An 18,539-nucleotide genomic window follows, 5' to 3' on the forward strand; every position below is an offset into this window, starting at 1 on the left:
TACGATATTGCTATACACTCTATTCACTAGGTCATAGACATGTATATGGATGTCAAGATGTGATATATTGCTGAGCACTTTAGCGGAACCTCGAATATCCATATCGGAAAACCGGTCCATAGTAGCACTCAGGGTGGATTAATTATACCACTCAGCAATGCAAGTGCTCCGAGAAATAACACCATTAACACCCCATATATAGTGCAGTGTTGTAGCCTCAGAATCACCAGGATGTTTAGATGGGTGATTCAACTCGCAGCAGAGTACTGCGCTGCATTTAATGGCGTTAAATCTCGGATCGTCTAGGACTTTGAGGAGATCAGTATCCAAGACAGGGCGGCAAGCTTCTAAAAACCCGCGATACGTCCCTCCCAGAATCTCAATCCTTGTGAGTGAGATATGCCCGTCAAAATCCCTAGCAACTGCTGAGTAATGTAGAGGGTCATTATACCATTATTCTGATGTCCTTCACTATCAATAGGACAGGGGAGAGCATTACCACTACCCACTGAATAATCAATATAACTACCAATAATGCTACAACTAGGGTTCCATCCTATCGATGACGGGGCTGGTGAAGGTGTGTCTGCTACAGGGAGAGGTATGCGCCATAGTACACACACCTTTCGCTGACGGTGAGGGCATGATGGTTGAGGAGGAGGCGCTGTGGAATAAGACCGCTGCGTGCAGCCTGGTTGCTGCAGCCCCAACCCACTAGCCTGCAGGAGGACATCCCACGGATGCCAGAGTGATGCTGTGGCAGTCGTGGCAGCTGGGACAGGACTCAGGCTACTGGCAGTGGTGGCGGTGGCGGGGGCAGCTGCAGTAGCTGCTTGCCGGTGACAACGGCCCGGGCTTAATGCAGCTGCAGGTGGAGCATTGCATATGACGCTAGCTCTTTGCGGTGGACTTGGCCCACCATCACTTAGCACATAGCCACTTGCAGAGGTGCTTGCAGCCACCGGCAACCACTGGCGAGCAGCAAACAAAGGGATGTGAGCCGGTGACGTGTGATGGCAGGGACCTGTCACTTTCGCAACCCTGCGTGCATCTGGTGAGACTGCAGGAGTACACTCCACACACTGAGAAGGTTGTTCTGTAAAGATCGGACGGAGGCAATAATTAGTAAGGTCTATATTATATTAGGAATAGAACACTTGTTGATATAATAATAATAATTATTATTATCATAATAATGGTAATTACCTAATTCACCGTGCTGCCAGGACTGCATCTCCTCCCTAATATCTGCGTCGAAGAGTATGTCTTGGGCGCAGTCGGGTGTTGTATATCAACGCTCCTTGGCCATTTCATGCACCCACTCGGGCACTGGTGAGAGGGATGGACGTGGCTCTACAGACTCTGTAAGATGAAGCGCATGAATTTCATTAAAAAAACTTGCGATAAAGAATAACTGGGGAGGTTATGCCATCTCTATCAGATGTCTGTACATATAACACAAAGTAGGAAGCATGGACAGAATAACAATATAAGAAGATAAATAAATTCAAACAACAGCAAAACAGGGCACTACAGTGTTGCTTTATGTTATTGCAATGTATGAGGTGAGGCAGTAGGCTAGAGCCAGGAGTGGCTATGTGTAAGTGGCTGATATATGGGATTCACTCCTGCCATAGTTTCTGTCTCTCTCTGGTACTACGTCAGAAGCATGGGGAAAAGCAGTACAAATAGCCAGGCACTTTTAGCTTGAGGGGGTGTGCCAGGTCAGACGAGAGTCGGGTCGGACCTGTGCTCGTCTACGCATATAGGGGCCAGTCTGGCAGCGATGTTGTAAACATTCTGAGTAAACCTTTACTTTCTTTCTATGTACTTGTTTGAGCTGTATTCAGCCTCCAGGAACGCAACACAGGGGCGGGATGGAACGGCAGCCTGTAACTTGGAGATTGCACGGTCTGCCTGAAGGAGGGCAGTGACAGCAGACTGCAGCGGGTCCAGGATGGGCCATGTTTGCTGCTCACTTGGCGTATCGGGGTCAAGGCGAGGCGACGCTACAGGAGGCGCGGCAGTGCTTCAGCAGCGGTGGAGACGGCGATGGGTGTTGCAAGCATCACTAGTGACAAGCTGCGGCACCGCATCCAGGAGGGTGCGGGTTTCGTGTCTGGTACTGTCCTGGAAGCAGCAGCAGCTGAGAGCCACGGGTGACCAGTACAACCACCTTCGTCCTATTGTCAGACAGAGCAGGCGAAACAGGGCGGAGAGTGGTTTCATTAGGGTATATGAAAAGCCTTTCAAGAATATTCTACTTGAGATTTTAAGATGCTTAGAGTTTTTATGGTAGATTATTTGGGAATTCGTGCCTGCAATGTCCAACAGCGGAAAAAAATATTGCCAAAGGGCATCTTCTCGTAATTCTGCTACAGAATAGGAGGCATACATTTCATTAACAGTGTCAACGCCCCCTTTTGTGGCATTATAGTAAATGATGATTTCAGGCTTGTTAGTTTCTTTACTGATATCTCCATTATCATGGATCGTACATAGGACAATCACAGCTTAATCCTTTTTTAGGTACACAGGGCACCAAAGTAATATTTTCTTGGTACCCAAATAACGACGAATTTTGTACTCTATCTTTCTTTGGCAGGAATTCTGGTGGAATCTCACGTTTATTTTTCGTCATTGTTCTTATGCATGTGAGTTTCCTGGTCAGTAAGGAGAGTGCTAATGCGTAACTGGTATAACAGTTATCCATAGTCACATTACTATCTTCCTTCAATATGACTGGTAAGCCTGCTGACCCCATCTGAAGGAGTATTTGAAACAATTTATGACCCTTGAGGTTGCTTGCCACAGTAGATCTCCAAGTTACTGGCGTAGAAAGTTTTCGCATCGCAGAGAGCAAACATCTTTATTCCAAGCTTCGCTGGTTTATTTGTAATATATTGAGTGAAGCTACAGCGTCCTCTAAATGCTTGATTTGATTGTTTCCAATAAAATCGCCAAAAATTGTTCTAATAGTGGCTAACTTGTTCGTTTCTTGTCTCGCTTGTCGTTTTCTTTTATCATCAAATCTGAAGCAACATTATAGAAACAGAAAAAGCTTGGAGCTCATCACAGCTCTATGTATCTGCTTGCCTGATCCATTGGTCATTCAAAGTTAATTCACATTTGAATGGGTAGCCTTCTTCTTTCCGAAGATGTAGATCAATCCAAACAACGCCATTATTTCATCTCTCGTCGTGTCTTTGGCATCGTTTTCTTTCACATAGTTTACACTAGTCTTTTTATGTTGAATACACATGTTAGTACATTTGAGAACCTCATCGATCATGTCTATGCTGATTTTAGTGAAAGCACTTATATTATCCTTGACATCGCTGTCTATGTCTTTAGGGCCGGGAAGAATCTTGACAATGCTCTTACTTTTTGTCTTTGTTGTGACTGTACTGCAAGATTCCTTCCACTTACACGTTTTATCCCTCCCAATATAATAATTTCCATTTGAAACAGATTCGACATCACTTTATTCGGCTTCAGAGGCACATTCTTGCTCAATTGTTGGATCTTGGTCACCCTGTGTGATCATTTCTTCTTCGTTCTCATCTTCACAATCATGGAACTCCAAATTTGAGACCAAAAAATCTAGATCCTCATTGAGTAGCCACTCAACCTCGGCGTCATTAAGGCATCTTTTAGTCCTATAAAAGCAATAATAATGACAAAATAATTAAAACAATTAAGTACTACAACATTAAGGTTTATTAGAGCACATTAAACGAAAAAAAAATACTTACTGGTATCGGGACATCAGCAGGCGCGCGGCGCACTTTGCGCGCCAATTACACACATGCGGAAGAAATATGAACTAACTCCACTTGTAACAATCACAGATAGAAACGATTGTTCACGACAGAAGTCAAGACAACAATGAAGGAATACACGAGAAAGAAACACAGTGTTACCAATTGACTATATTTCACAGAGATTTTTTAACAAGTGGCGCACTCCATGCGCTAGCGCACCCGCTCGAGAGTTAACGTACAACATACGTGTAATACCTTTGGGGGAGGGGTGGAGGGGTGTGGCGACTGATCTTGAATATAACTAGAATAAATGTGTAACCAGACACTGGAAGTTCTTATCAGTAACCTCCAGATAAGATCAGTGTCTGGACCGGAAGAAACCCTGGATATCTACCGTCCCTTTAAATCACGCTATCACCAGAAGTGTGGGTTCCCTATCCCCCCTGTCCCTGGGCTCGTTGCGACAGTGCAATTTATTATTTTTTCAAAACTAGACAACAGCTAAATTGGACGTACATGCAAATTCCTTAGTACTGACACTTCTGCTTTATCGTCTCGAATTCTGAATTTCAGTAAAATCGTAAAGTAAGACACCCTAATCGTTGTATATGTAGGGAGAAGGAAAGGCCTTTTATTGGATCCGGTTTCCTAAAGCAAAAAAGGGTGGCAAATATCGAGGAGCCTTTCTGTGCGACCAGTTGAATTCCAAATCCGTCCGGAAGGCGGGCGATTGTGAGACTTCTCTGGGTCTTTGTAAAAGGCGTCGACCTTATACCCTTTGATTCTGTCTCGACACCGCCGTCTATTGAACTGCCTCGCACGCGATGCGTGTCGAACGTGAGAACCCCACTGACATAAGTTTTCATTCTCTCTTTCCGAAGCAAAGGGACATGACAACAACGTTTCCTACAGTTATTTCCGGTGATATATTCACGTCATTTTACTTCAGTCTACGAAAGGAGAACACTCGTGCGTTGATGAAAATTGTTACTGCGTACCAAATCTTCTGCGAAATTTTTGGAAAGATTCATTGCTCCACAATTTATATCCTCTATTTTTCTCATTCATCAAACATTTTACAGTAACACCCGTCTATGTGCAGAACGTCTTGCTTATGGAACAAACCTCCAGCGGATTATAATTAAAATATAACGACTATTAATGTGTCCTCGAATAGTTTACATTGTAAAGAACGTTTCAATGATTATGAGGAAAACTTTCAGTTACGATGAATAAAAAAAGTTCGGAGGCAAGTTATCGCAATTTAAAGAAACTCTTTATCTTTTGCAGACTTTCGTTATATGTCGCCACGTTGTTTTCTCCTAGTAGTCGTTACGGAGTGTTTCTGTCTCCAACCAAACGTCACGGTCTATTATGAGCCGTGAAAATTTATTGAATCTTTTTTGGACTGGAGGTTAAGGTCCTCATTAACCCCAGTGAATATTTAGCGTCTTCGCGAATACCAATAGTGAGAATAATTAATCGTTCAGAGAAATTGCACATCCAAGATTAGTTAATTCGTAATGCAGTTTTATATACTGGTTTAGGGGAATAATATGCTTGAGCGGGTCTCGCCGTTAACCAGTTGATCAGTGCAGTGAATTCCAGTTTTTGCGTACTTTACTGTTCTCATGTTTATTTAAACTGAAGATGGGGAGAACATTAGAGTTTAACACCTCGTCGACAGCGAAGTAATTATAGACACAAACTGGGATTACGAAAGGATGGAGAAGAAAATCTGCCGTCTACCTGCAAAGGCACCTTCACGGTATTTAACAGGAGCGCCTTAGGGAAATCACAGAAAAACCAAATATGGGTTATCGGACAGAGATTTGAACTGTCGTCCTCCCAAATGCGAGTCAAATGTGTTCAATGCTGCTTCGTATCGTTCGGTTTGTCCAGAAGATACCACAAGGATAAATGCAGGATGTTTCTGTGATGATAATACCAGTTTCCAGAGATGATAATGAACCGAAAATTTATAACTTTGGTGTAGGAAACTCTGATCCAAAACTGAATGACAAGAAAGTTATAATCGTGACAGCGTGTGAGATCGCTCTCTAAGTTTTTATATATTTTTAGGTTTCAGATACATATTTTAACGGTTTTTGTGATAATATTTACTATATAAGTGACTTATTAGTGGTTTCTTCATTCACCTCTACCTTTCTTGTGTTGTGACCTGATATTTGTGAGTGTTTCGTATCGAGCAACTTAACCTCTTACCTGTGTTTACATGCCGCGCTGACCAGTTGCAGCTGTGGCGGCCCATCGAAAGCTAAGTAATAATTAATTGTTTGTGTATAGTGGTTTATTTAGGAACTTTAGTAGTCTTCAACCGGTGTACTTTGTGTTTTCTGGTGAAATAATTTCAGAAAAACTTTTTGGGAACTGTTTTCAGTTTCGTTACTGTGTCATTAGACGTTTTATTTTCTTTCTGAGTTAGTCATTTGTTATATTCTCATTTGTTGTTGATTAACACTGTTAATAATAGTAGTTACTTCCCTTGTAGAGAAAGTTTGTGATTATTGTAGTCAGTTTTTTAACATCTTCTTATTGTAGCAGCGGAACTTAAATAAAGTAGTTTTCTTGTCCCAATAACTGTAAAATTTTACCATGAGTGAGAAGTGTGGGCTTTGCCGTAGGTTCGTGAGTGGTGGACTGCGGTGTGAGACTTGTTCGAAGTTTTTCCACTGGGGCAATGTAGTGGGGAAGCCACTGGAACTGTAGGTTATGTAGAAAGAGTAAGTTGATAGAGGAGCAGGAGCGTAAGATCTGTGCCCTTCAGGTGCAGTTGAAAAACGCACAGGAGGAGCTAAATAGGATGAGGAGGGAGAAGGGATTTAGGGAATGGGAGCTGGCTGTTGGCAAGAGATCTGCTAGGAGAAGGACATTTTCAGATAGTACTACTATTGGTGTTTGCAATAGATATGACCAATTGTCAGAGTCTAGTGGAGAGGAATCTCTAGTAGCTGTAGATGTAGGAAGTTTGCAGCAAACCTCAGCAGTTACGGTGGCTAGGACAGTTGCAAAGTCGAAGGGAAAGAAGAAGGTTCTGCGGTTAGGTAGTTCTCATGGCAGAGGTGTAGGCCAGCAGTTGCAGGAAGTTCTGGGAAGTGAGTACGAGGTCACCAGCATTGTGAAGCCTAATGCAGGATTGGTTCAGGTGACTGTTAACATAGGGGGTTGTGTAGGGATTTTACTAAAGAGGATCAGGTAGTGATTTGGGGGGGGGGGAGGGAGGCTGGTAATAGTATTGATAGGGATGGGGAGTATGACATAGATGGTGATCTGGGAAAGATAGCCACTCAGACTGGCAACACGAATGTGCATTTCGTGGAACTGTTTCAGCGTCAGGATCGGCCTTATCTTAATACAGCCGTCAGGCGCGATAACATGAGACTTGGGGTGCGCTGATGACAGAAGGCATGGGTCACATTTCAGTGGTGTCGGTGGAGTCTATCAGCAGGACGGGTTTCACTAGACATGGCCTGCTTCTCAACAGGTATGGGAAGGGGAGGTTGGCAAAGCTTATAGGTGACAGGAAAGGTGGGGGTGGTGCGATCATTCATGGGAAAATTCCTGCTGTAGTGGGTTTCAGAGCTGCCCCTTTTTTAAATTGAAGTCAGCTGATAGGTATTCCTGCTTAAGGGAAGTCTCTCCAACAAAGGAACCTATTTCGACAAAGCTTAGGTATCTGAGTAATGAGGGAATTAGAATATTTCATCAAAATATACAAGGTATTAGAGATAAAGTTAGTGAACTGCTTATAGATGTTGACTCTGAAATTATTGGTGTATCTGAACACATCTTAAATAAGGAGATAATTCAGAGGCTTCCTTTACCAGGATACAGGTTGGCTGGCAGCTTTTCTAGGAGCTCTTTGCAGTTGGGGGAGTAGCCATGTATGTGAAAAACGGCATCCAATTTGAGTCAATTGATGTTTCAAAGTACTGCATTGAAAAGGTGTTTGAATGTTGTACAGGTGTGGTTAAATTTAGTGGAGCTAAACTTCTAACTGTTGTTATTTATAGATCCCCAGACTCCGATTTCACAACATTTTTGCTAAAGCTAGAGGAGGTTCTAGGTTCACTTTATAGGAAACACAAAAATTTTGTTACATGTGGTGACTTCAATATTAATTGTATAGGTGATTATGCAAGGAAAAGGATGCTGGTAGACCTCCTTAATTCATATAATCTTATGCAAACCGTATTCTTTCCCACAAGAGTGTAAGGAAACAGTAGAACAACCATAGACAACATTTTTGTTCATTACTCATTACTAGAAGGGTATTCTGTTAGCAAATAGGTGAATGGCCTTTCAGATCATGATGCACAAATTTTAACTCTAAAAGATTTTTGTGCTGCAACACATGTTAAATATAGTTATCAACTGTTTAGGAAAGCTGATCCAAACCTTATCAAGGAACAAGAGTGGCAAGATGTTTATAGTACTGATACAGTAGACGATAAATATAATGCTTTCCTCAAGACTTTACTCTTGTTCTTTGAAAGTTGCTTTCCGTTAGAACGTTCAAACAGGGTACTAGTACAAACAGGCAGCCTGGGTGGCTGACTAGAGGGATAAGAATATCTTGTAGAACAAAGTGGCAATTATATAAAAACGTTAGAAACAGTCAAAATCTAAATGCAGCAGCCCATTACAAACAGCATTGTAAGGTGGTTAAAAATGTTATTAGGAAGGCGAAAAGTATGCAGTATGTAGATCGAATAGCTAAGTCTCAGGATTAAATTAAAACCATATGGTCAGTCGTAAAGGAAGTGGCTGGTCTGCAGAGACAGGTCGAGGATATAGAATCAGTGCGTAGTGGGAATATCCGTGTTACTGGTAAGTCGCATATACGTACAGTATTTAATAGTCACTTTCTGAACATAGCAGGTGAACTAAATAGAAACCTAGTCCCAACAGGGAATCATATAGCGCTCTTAGAAAAATGTGTTCCAAGACTGTTACCTGAAATGCTCCTCCATGATAATGATAAGAGGGAGATTGAGTTAATAATTAAATCACTAAAGACCAACAACTCTCATGGATATGGCGGGGTATCTAGCAGAATACTCAGGTATTGTTTTATGTATGTTAGCCCAGTACTTAGCCATATCTGTAACTTTTCCTTTAGGAGTGGTCGGTTTCCTGACCGATTGATGTACTCGGTAGTGAAGCCACTTTATAAAAAGAGAGACAGGGATAATGTTAACAATTTTAGACCTATTTCTATGCCTTCGGTGTTTGCTAAAGTTATCGAGAAGGTTGTATATACAAGGTTACTGGATCATTTAAATTCACATAATTTGCTGTCAAATGTACAGTTTGGTTTTAGAAATGGTTTAACAACTGAAAATGCTATATTCTCTTTTATTTGTGAGGTTTTGGACGGATTAAATAAAAGGTTGCGAACGCTAGGTGTTTTCTTTGATTTAACTAAGGCTTTTGACTGTGTTGACCACAAAATATTACTGCAGAAGTTGGACCATTATGGAGTAAGGGGAGTAGCTTACAATTGGTTCGCCTCTTACTTTAAGAACAGAAAGCAGAAGGTAATTCTCCGCAGTATTGAGAGTGGTAGTGATGTTTAGTCCCAATGGGGCCCTGTTAAGTGGGGCATTCCCCAAGGTTCGGTGCTGGGGCCACCGATGTTTCTTATTTATATAAATGATATGCCTTCTAGTATGACAGGTGATTCAAAAATATTTCTGTTTGCTGATAACACCATCATGGTAGTGAAGGATCTTGTGTGTAATATTGAAACAGTATCAAATAATGTAGTTCATGAAATTAGTTCGTGGCTTGTGGAAAATAATTTGATGCTAAATCACAGTAAGACTCAGTTTTTACGGTTTCTAACTCACAATTCAACAAGAACCGATATTTTGATCAGACAGAATGGGCATATTATAAGCGAGACGGAACAGTTCAAGTTCCTAGGCGTTCGGATAGATAGTAAGTTGTTGTGGAAAGCCCATGTTCAGGATCTTGTTCAGAAACTAAGTGCTGCTTTATTTCCCATTACAACAGCATCTGAAATAAGTGACAGTTCAACACGAAAAGTAGTCTACTTCGTATATTTTCATACGCTTATATCGTATGGTATTATTTTTTGGGGTAATTCTTCTGATTCAAAAAGGGTATTTTTGGCTCAAAAACGGACTGTTCGAGCTATATGTGGTGTAAGTTCGAGAACCTGTTGTCGACCCCTATTCAATAGTCTGGGAATTCTGACATTGCCCTCACAGTATATATTTTCTTTAATGTCGTTTGTTGTTCGCAGTATTAGTTTATTCCCAAGAGTTAGCAGCTTTCACTCAGTTAGTACTAGGCAGAAATAAAATCTGCATGTGGAATGCACTTCCGTGACTCTTGTGCAGAAAGGAGTGCAGTATTCTGCTGCATTCATTTTCAATAAGCTACCACAAGAACTCAAAAATCTTAGCAGTAGCCCAAACGCTTTTAAGTCTAAACTGAAGAGTTTCCTCATGGCTTACTTCTTCTATTCTGTCGAGGAGTTCCTGGAAGAGCTGAAAAATTAAGCAAATTCCAGTTTTACATTGTTGATTTTCTTTATTCAAACTCACGACTTGTCGCCTGAATATGATTCTTATATTTCATTTTATCTGTTTATACTATCGTGTTATAATTTCACGTATTGACTCGTTCCATGACCATGGAGACTTCTCCTTAATTTGGTCCCACGGAACAATGAATAAATAAATAAAACAAGAAAGAGAAAATTTACAGTTCACCGTTGATATACCAATAACATCTGAAGTTGCAATGGTTTTCGTAATAACTTTATTTAACTGCACGAGTTGCACACGCCTGTATCACCGTGTAAAAAAGGTACTGTAGTGGATACACTGCAGTCCAACTCTTTACTAAAACTACAACGCGTGAATCATTGCAGGTATAGAGTAAACGTGATGGGCAGCGATGATTGTAGGTAAGTAAATGCAGTCTCCCATGGTTTTGGAAGGGAAAATGTACATCTAAATCTACATCTACATGGATACTCTGCAAATCACATTTAAGTGCCTGGCAGAGGGTTCATCGAACCAGCTTCACAATTCTATATTATTCCAATCTCGTATAGCGCGCGGAAAGAATGAACACCTATATATTTCCGTACGAGCTCTGATTTCCCTTATTTCATCGTGGTGATCGTTCCTCCCAATGTAGGCCGGTGTCAACAAAATATTTTCGCATTCGGAGGAGAAAGTTGGTGATTGGAACTTCGTGAGAAGATTCCGTCCCAACGAGAAACGCCTTTCTTTTAATGATTTCCAGCCAAAACCTGTATCATTTCTGTGACACTCTCTCACGCATTTCGCGATAATACAAAACGTGCTGCCTTTCTTTGAACTTTTTCGATGTACTCCGTCAGTCCTGTTTGGTAAGGATCCCACATCGCACGTCAGTATTCTAAAAGAGGACGGACAAGAGTAGTGTAGGCAGTCTCCTTAATAGGTCTGTTACATTTTCTAAGTGTCCTGCCAATGGAACGCAGTCTTTGGTTAGCCTTCCCCACAATGTTTTCTATGTGTTTCTTCCAAATTAAGTAGTTCGTAATTGTAATACCTACGTATTTAGTTAAGTTTAAGGCTTTTAGATTAGACTGATTTATCGTGTAACCGAAGTTTAAAGAGTTCCTTTTAGCACTCATGTGGATGACCTCACACTTTTCGTTATTTAGGGTCACTGCCCCTTTTCGCACCATTAAGATATTTTTTCTAAATCGTTTTGCAGTTCGTTTTGATATTCTGATGTCCTTATTAGTTGATAAACGACAGCGTCATCTGCAAACAAACGAAGACGGCTGCTCAGATTGTCTCCCAATTCGTTTATATAGATAAGGAACAGCGAAGGGCCTATAACATTACCTTTGGTAACAGCAGCAATCACTTCCGTTTTACTCGATGACTTTCCGTCAATTACTACGAACTGTGACCTCTCTGACAGGAAATCACAAATCTAGTCACATAACTGAGACGATTTTCCATAAGCACGCAATTTCACTACGAGCGGCTTGTGTGGTACAGTGTCAAAAGCCTTCTGGAAATCCAGATATACGGAATCGAACTGAAATCCCTTGTCAAAAGCACTCAACACTACGTGTGAATAAAGAGCTAGTTGTGTTTCACAGGAACGATGTTTTCTAAACCCATGTTGACTGTGTGTCAATAGATCGTTTTCTTCGAGGTTATTCATAGTGTTGAAACACAATGTATGTTCTAAAATCCTGCTGCGTATCGACGTTAACGATATGTGCCTGTAATTTAGTTGATTACTCATACTACCTTTCTTGAATATTGGTGTGACTTGTCCAGCTTTCCAGTCTTTGGGTACGAATCTTTCGTCGAGCGAACGGTTTTGTATGATTGTTAAGTATGGGGCTACTGCCACAGCATACTCCAAAAGGAACCTAATTAGTATACAGTGTGGACCAGAAGACTTGCTTTTATTAAGTGATTTGAGTTGCTTCACTATTCCGAGGATATTTACTTCTACGTTACTCATGATGGCAGCTGTTCTCGATTCGAATTCTGGAATATTTACTTCGTCTTCTTTAGTGAAGACATTTCGAAATGCTGTGTTTAGTAACTCTGCTTTGGAAGCACTGTCTTCGATAGTATCTACATTGCTATCGCGCAGAGAAGCTATTGATTGTTTCTTGCCGCTAACATACTTCACATACGACCAGAATCTCTTTGGATCTAATGCCAGGTTTCGAGACAAAGTTTTGTTATGGAAACTGTTATAGGCATCTCGCATTGAAGTCCGCGCTAAATTTCGAGCTTCTGTAAGAGACCGCCAATCTTGGCGATTTTGCGTAATTTTAATCTCTCCTGTAAACTCAAAAATGGTTCAGATGGCTCTGAGCACTATGGGACTTAACATCTGAGGTCATCAGTCCCCTAGACTTAGAAGCACTTAAACCTAACTAACCTAAGGACATCACACACATCCATGCCCAAGGTAGGATTCGAACCTGCGACCGTAGCGGTCGCGCGGTTCCAGACTGAACCGCCTAATTTCTATCACCTAATGAGAGGTAAACATTGCTATTGCTAATCTCTAATACTAGACTTTATTTCTTGCTAAGTAAATCCTAAATTTTGACGAATTCTCATTTCTCTAAAGAACAAGAGACAGATTCTTGCCGAATCCAACAGACGCGACCCCAGAGTTAAAGAAAGTCTAGGTTGTCCAGTATGTCTCAAAATTTGGAAGGAGAACAAATCTTCCACTTTTCTTACGGAAATGCACATTTCAAGATGTTTAATATCAGGATAGCTTGACTCATAGCCCACTTTCGAAGCAAATGAAAACTATTTGCTAGACGAAATAGTTTTTGATCTATTACAGTATCTTTATTAATCCGACACTGTGTTCTAGGACTTGCTTGCATGTAGTGTGGCGGGGCAGGGTTTGTCATCGTTATTACTCGATCGTACAGTATCTAATTAATTGTCCACTTACCTCAGTACGGCTTCCTTACGACGTCCCTTCACTCTGCAGTAGCAGATACTCACTAGGCCGTGTAAAGCAGCGTTGATGAAAACACGACGTAATACCTACCACACAGAGGCCGCGTAACTGAAGTTGCGAATCAGTTCCTGTTAGTTCATTTTAACAAATTTCGGGTGGTGGGTAAATGCAGTTTACCTGCAGTATGCCTTCGGAAATTTTAGTGAACTGGTTTTTATTCTTAAGGAAGCACATAAATTTGTTATCAAGTCCGAATTTACTATTTTTAACTGCTCTACTATTCCCATCTCACAGTCTGTACAAAATGTTCTCACACGAGAAAAGCGGCCAGAATATATACCAGTCCGACCCGATTAATGTTCAATCTGACAGTTACTGACCCACTACCATAGCGAGTTGAAACTTCGGTCGTATCAGTGGTCTTCAAAGTTAGAAGTGCTCACCCAAGTAGTCCATAAAGCATACGGAATATGCCACGCGGAATTTCACTAAGACCCAAATATCACGCGCTCATAACACATCAATTAATTAATCAAATTGTCCTCACAATGTTCGTAACCTAAACTGCCTAAGTCACGACACTTCCTATCAGCAATGAACTCAACAGTTCATTTTACAAGTTATTTTCTCTGCGACATTTAGCATTATGTTACACGTACGAAGGTTGGCGAGCGACTCCATCGATGCCACCTCACTCTGTGCCTATCCAACTTTCCGCACGCGGAAACAGCTTAATTCTGATTGGCTAATGGTTTGAATGACCAATCCGAATGTTCCTTCTAGATCATTCTCGCGGCGAAACGTGCCTGAGCCAATCACTAATCAGAACATCATTTACGTTATTCCAATTCCAATTTCTAATATAATATTTAACAAAACAAGCCGAAATACAAAATAATCTTTAAATTAATTTAGAAACTTATTCCTCTTCCGACTTCTATTCTGGCTGCTTTCTTACAAAAGCAAGCACACATCGCCATACGTCATCAGCTTCGTGGTTGTACCACAATTTTCCCACGATTCAATTTCTTAAATTTTTACAGAAAATAGTATTACGTTTTTACGTATGTCGCACAAACACTCTCTCATTCATTCCCATTTGTTCACACAACAAAATAATAAGCAGATAATAATTTAGATTGATTTTTAGACTACGAAATTCAGAGTAATTAAACTTTGGAAAACAAAAATTCCATTTAAGTGATTTCATTCACTGAGAACGCAGTTTATGACTTTAGAAAATAATAAAAGGCAAACTGCTGTTGTTCCTAACTGAATTTTGAAACGTAAGTGTCGGTTTTTGGACATTTAACTAATTTTCTCGATCTCCGGAACTATAGGAGATAACAGTCTGAAAATTTTACAGGATCAATAATTAATAATAAAAGATGGTATACCAAGTTTGAGCAACATCGGATTATAATCACTATAGTTTATTTAAATTCATAGGGGGTATGAATTTACCTTCCTACTAGACGTTACCTGAGACCTTTCTCATCGATAGTAGCGTCAGCTGCGCTGTGAATCATAGCGAAGACACAATCCTGCAGCCACCGGGCCATAGAGCTGCAAACTTCACTGCACTGAATGTTATCTCGTAATAACTTGCTATGTTACAGTAGGACCAAAGTTTTGCGTTATGTGGGCAATGTACTCTCATGACTGCATTCCTTTGTGTACATTATTTCTCCATTAAATACAGTTCTGTCGGGGGAACAGTTTAAAGTTCAGCACTATAGCGGTACTATGGCAATTTTTGCTAGTCTGTTAATCTTTCCTTCGCTATCTATTCTCTTGCAAATGGCCAATAATATTAAGACCATCGTCGTAGAAAATTTGCTAGACTTTGCACCCTACTGATCGCCGTTTCGATGGTTATGGTGCTGGAGACAGTACCACCATCGGTCTCTGAAATATGGGAGAACGCGCCACATGATGTGACAACCAGATGGGCGTGCATGGACGGGACGGTTTTGTGACTAATGCTCTGCAGCGGAGTCAGTTGTGACCACAATAATATTTGATAAAAGAGATGTAATGACTTGTTTTCATGATTTGTGCTCTAACCACTAGGATTTATCGATACAGAAATGAACTAAAATGTTTCTAAACACGTAACTGACTGTGCTGCTTCTGAACTGATACAGACATTAACATATTTTCTACACAACAGCCAGAAGTCTAGAACTGAACATTTTAAGAGGAATCATTCCGGCATCTGCCTTAAGCAATTTGTTATCCTACATCCAGACGGGAGAGGATAGCTCCATCTTCTCTTGTCAGCGACGTCTATTTTCAGAAGAGAGCATCGTTAACACGTGTTAAGTCACGAACCGCATTTGCTGTGTATGTTACTGCCACTGCGTCAACTATATTTCTATGTATTGTTCTCCTCTGGTCAGCACTGCTCCATCCTTCTTTGCGAGGAAAAGCTTCCAGGCTGCTAGAGCAACGATGGAGTCGAAGAACCTGGAAAAAGCGCTTGACATTCACGTTTCGGGAACGGTAATAGGGCTGAATCAGATGATTATAAGGTTGCGTCGCTGATATCAACCACTTCTGGAATTATGAAATGCGTTTTACGCTTACGTATTATGAACTTTATAAAGATCTGTAAAATCTGTGGATCTTGTCAACCACATCAAATGCCTCCCTATCCCACACAGTGTTACACTAACTCTGTATAAAGAGTTAGAGAGATTCGCTGCGTGGTCTGCGCTCAGTGCACTCTTAGAGGTACTATGCGTGGGCCTTTTCAAAAGCTATTCCTAGGGGAATAACCTCCCTATCTTAGTATTACGTACTGACTTAAACATGCGGACGGTGAACTGTGTGTGTGGACTAGCACCAACAGACAGCTCAGCACATTCCTGGAACATTTAAACTAACTACACGACACGACATAGTTCAGCATGGAGCTTGGTATAAATTCTTTTACTTCTTGAATGTTAACATAGACGTCACTACAGATACACATTGTTTCAAGTTCTACAGACCTACAGCAACACCCCTGTATTATTTTGCTTGCAGCATCCAATAACACACAAACATGCTGCCCTTAATTCCACAGTAAACTTTCTCATATACGTTGATAACATTGTACACTGGAAACAAAGAAGGAAGATCTTTCCCTGCCTTTAAACACCCTGAGCCAGAATCAGCTTTTGTACTATCCAGTATCTGGGAAAGTCATCCAACAAACTAGCCAAAACCCTCAAATCTTGAAGCTGTAATACATCATTTTATGTAAGGGTTCCCATAGCTCGTATCTCATTCGACAACAAGAACTAAACAGATTCATTAGTAATAGTTGTGTTTAGAATATCACTGGCATTGACTGGAACAAACTGTGTATTGATCAAACACGCAGAGCTACAGCAGCTACACAGACTTAGCATGAACGTATCTGGAGATGACACATGTCAGACTTCACTTACGCTGAACATTTGTTGAAGGAAGGTTATCGATACAAAGTCATCAGGGAACTGCTACATATAACCAAACAAAGGGAAAGAAACTTAACATAACAGAAGTAGTTTTAAAGAAGCATTTGGCGTATGACATGCAATAACAAATGTGTGTTAAAATGTGTGTGAAATCTGATGGGACTTGACTGTTACGGTCATCAGTCCCTAAGCTGACACACTACTTAACCTAAATTATCATAAGGACAAACACACACACCCATGCCCGAGGGAGGACTCGAACCCCCGCCGGGACCAGCCGCACAGTCCACGACTGCAGCGCCCTAGACCGCTCGGCTAATCCCGTGCGGCTGCAATAACACAAATTAGTTAGGCAATTCTAATATCATTATAACCCATGGCGTTGCATTCATCCACCTGATATATTTCAGTTATGTGCATTTTCTTTATGTACTTCGTTTGATACTATTCGTGTCTGATGTATAACTGGAGTAAAGAGTGGTCGGTCTCACATTTTTCAGCTAATGTCAGGGCCAAAGATTCTGTATGTGCAGATAGTATCTTTGTATCTAACGTTTTACTTCCTCTTACCCAGTGGTGTCTCTTGTGAAAGCTAGTCTGAAAAGGTTCGAAATAAACAAATCTTATTAGAAGGAAAACAATAATTGTAATCAAACTTAGAACTAGTTGTTCGGAAAGAAGGTACCTGACAATGTCAGCAGGAGAATCCTAAGAAATACAATTCACCCACAAAAGAGCTAGCTTACACAACAGTCATTCCACCAGTTCTCCTATATTGCTGATCTGGGGCACTTACGACGTACGTCTCATCAAACAGCAGGGGCAGACTCTGCAATTTAAGAGTTTTAAATCTCGGAGAAGTTTCCTGCTAAGGGGCCAAGATCGTACGTTCCTGCAAGAATCCCACAACATATTATTTCCTCCCATATACATCATCAAGTGGCCATTATGTGAAAGTCATAGAAATTGGAGATGGTGACATTTCTTAGCCCTCGCCTTTTTTCTACGAAGAAATTGTAGTTGAATCAGGAAAGGAAGTAATTCGTAGTGGTAACGGAAGTTCTCTACAAACCCAGAAAGATGGAATAAAGAATACATATGCAGACAAAACTATTTTACATTTTCATGTAGCTGTGGACAGAGGAGTCTCTAAATTTCGAATCGCTTTCCAAGCGGAATATCACATACGCTTAGATTTGTTTACCTGCAGTTTTTCTTCGAAACTCCTATAAATAATACTCTTGTGTTGTGATCAACTGGGAAGACACATCACCACAAGTGCAAGAGCCAGTTTCAGGATGCGCCGTTGTAGTACAAAGTGAGGTGATAACAAATTTTAAATAAGGTTGTTCTTAGCCTCACGGGAAAAAGTGTGACCTACATGAAGGTTAAATAGCAGCTCGAGTATGAAAAATCTACGTAAACCTTCGGTAGACGACGGTTCATCAGACTGTCCAACGGGCTAGAATCTTTCATTCAGCAGTGAATTGTGGACAGTTTCGAACTCTAAACTGAGGCCGGTACCGAACTCCCGCCCATGCCCCGGCATAGGCCCTGAACACACTTGGGAACAGCAGAGGGTGCACACCAACATCCAGAAGTTGAGTACCAAAGGAAGACAGAGGCTCTCGACGACTGTGGAGGGACCCGAGGCGGTACGTGAGGCAGCCGCCAGGAAGAGGGGTCCACCCGCAGACGACGGTGCCTGTTGACTCGGCGATGACATTGAAAGGGTGTCTACTTCCATCGGCTCCGGGACCGGCGCCAATGGCGTGGGGCCAACGACAGTCGGACGCAGCAGGGGTTCCTTCGCCCAGGCATC

Source organism: Schistocerca piceifrons, chromosome X (assembly GCF_021461385.2).
Source record: "Schistocerca piceifrons isolate TAMUIC-IGC-003096 chromosome X, iqSchPice1.1, whole genome shotgun sequence".
Taxonomy (NCBI): Eukaryota; Metazoa; Arthropoda; class Insecta; order Orthoptera; family Acrididae; genus Schistocerca; species Schistocerca piceifrons.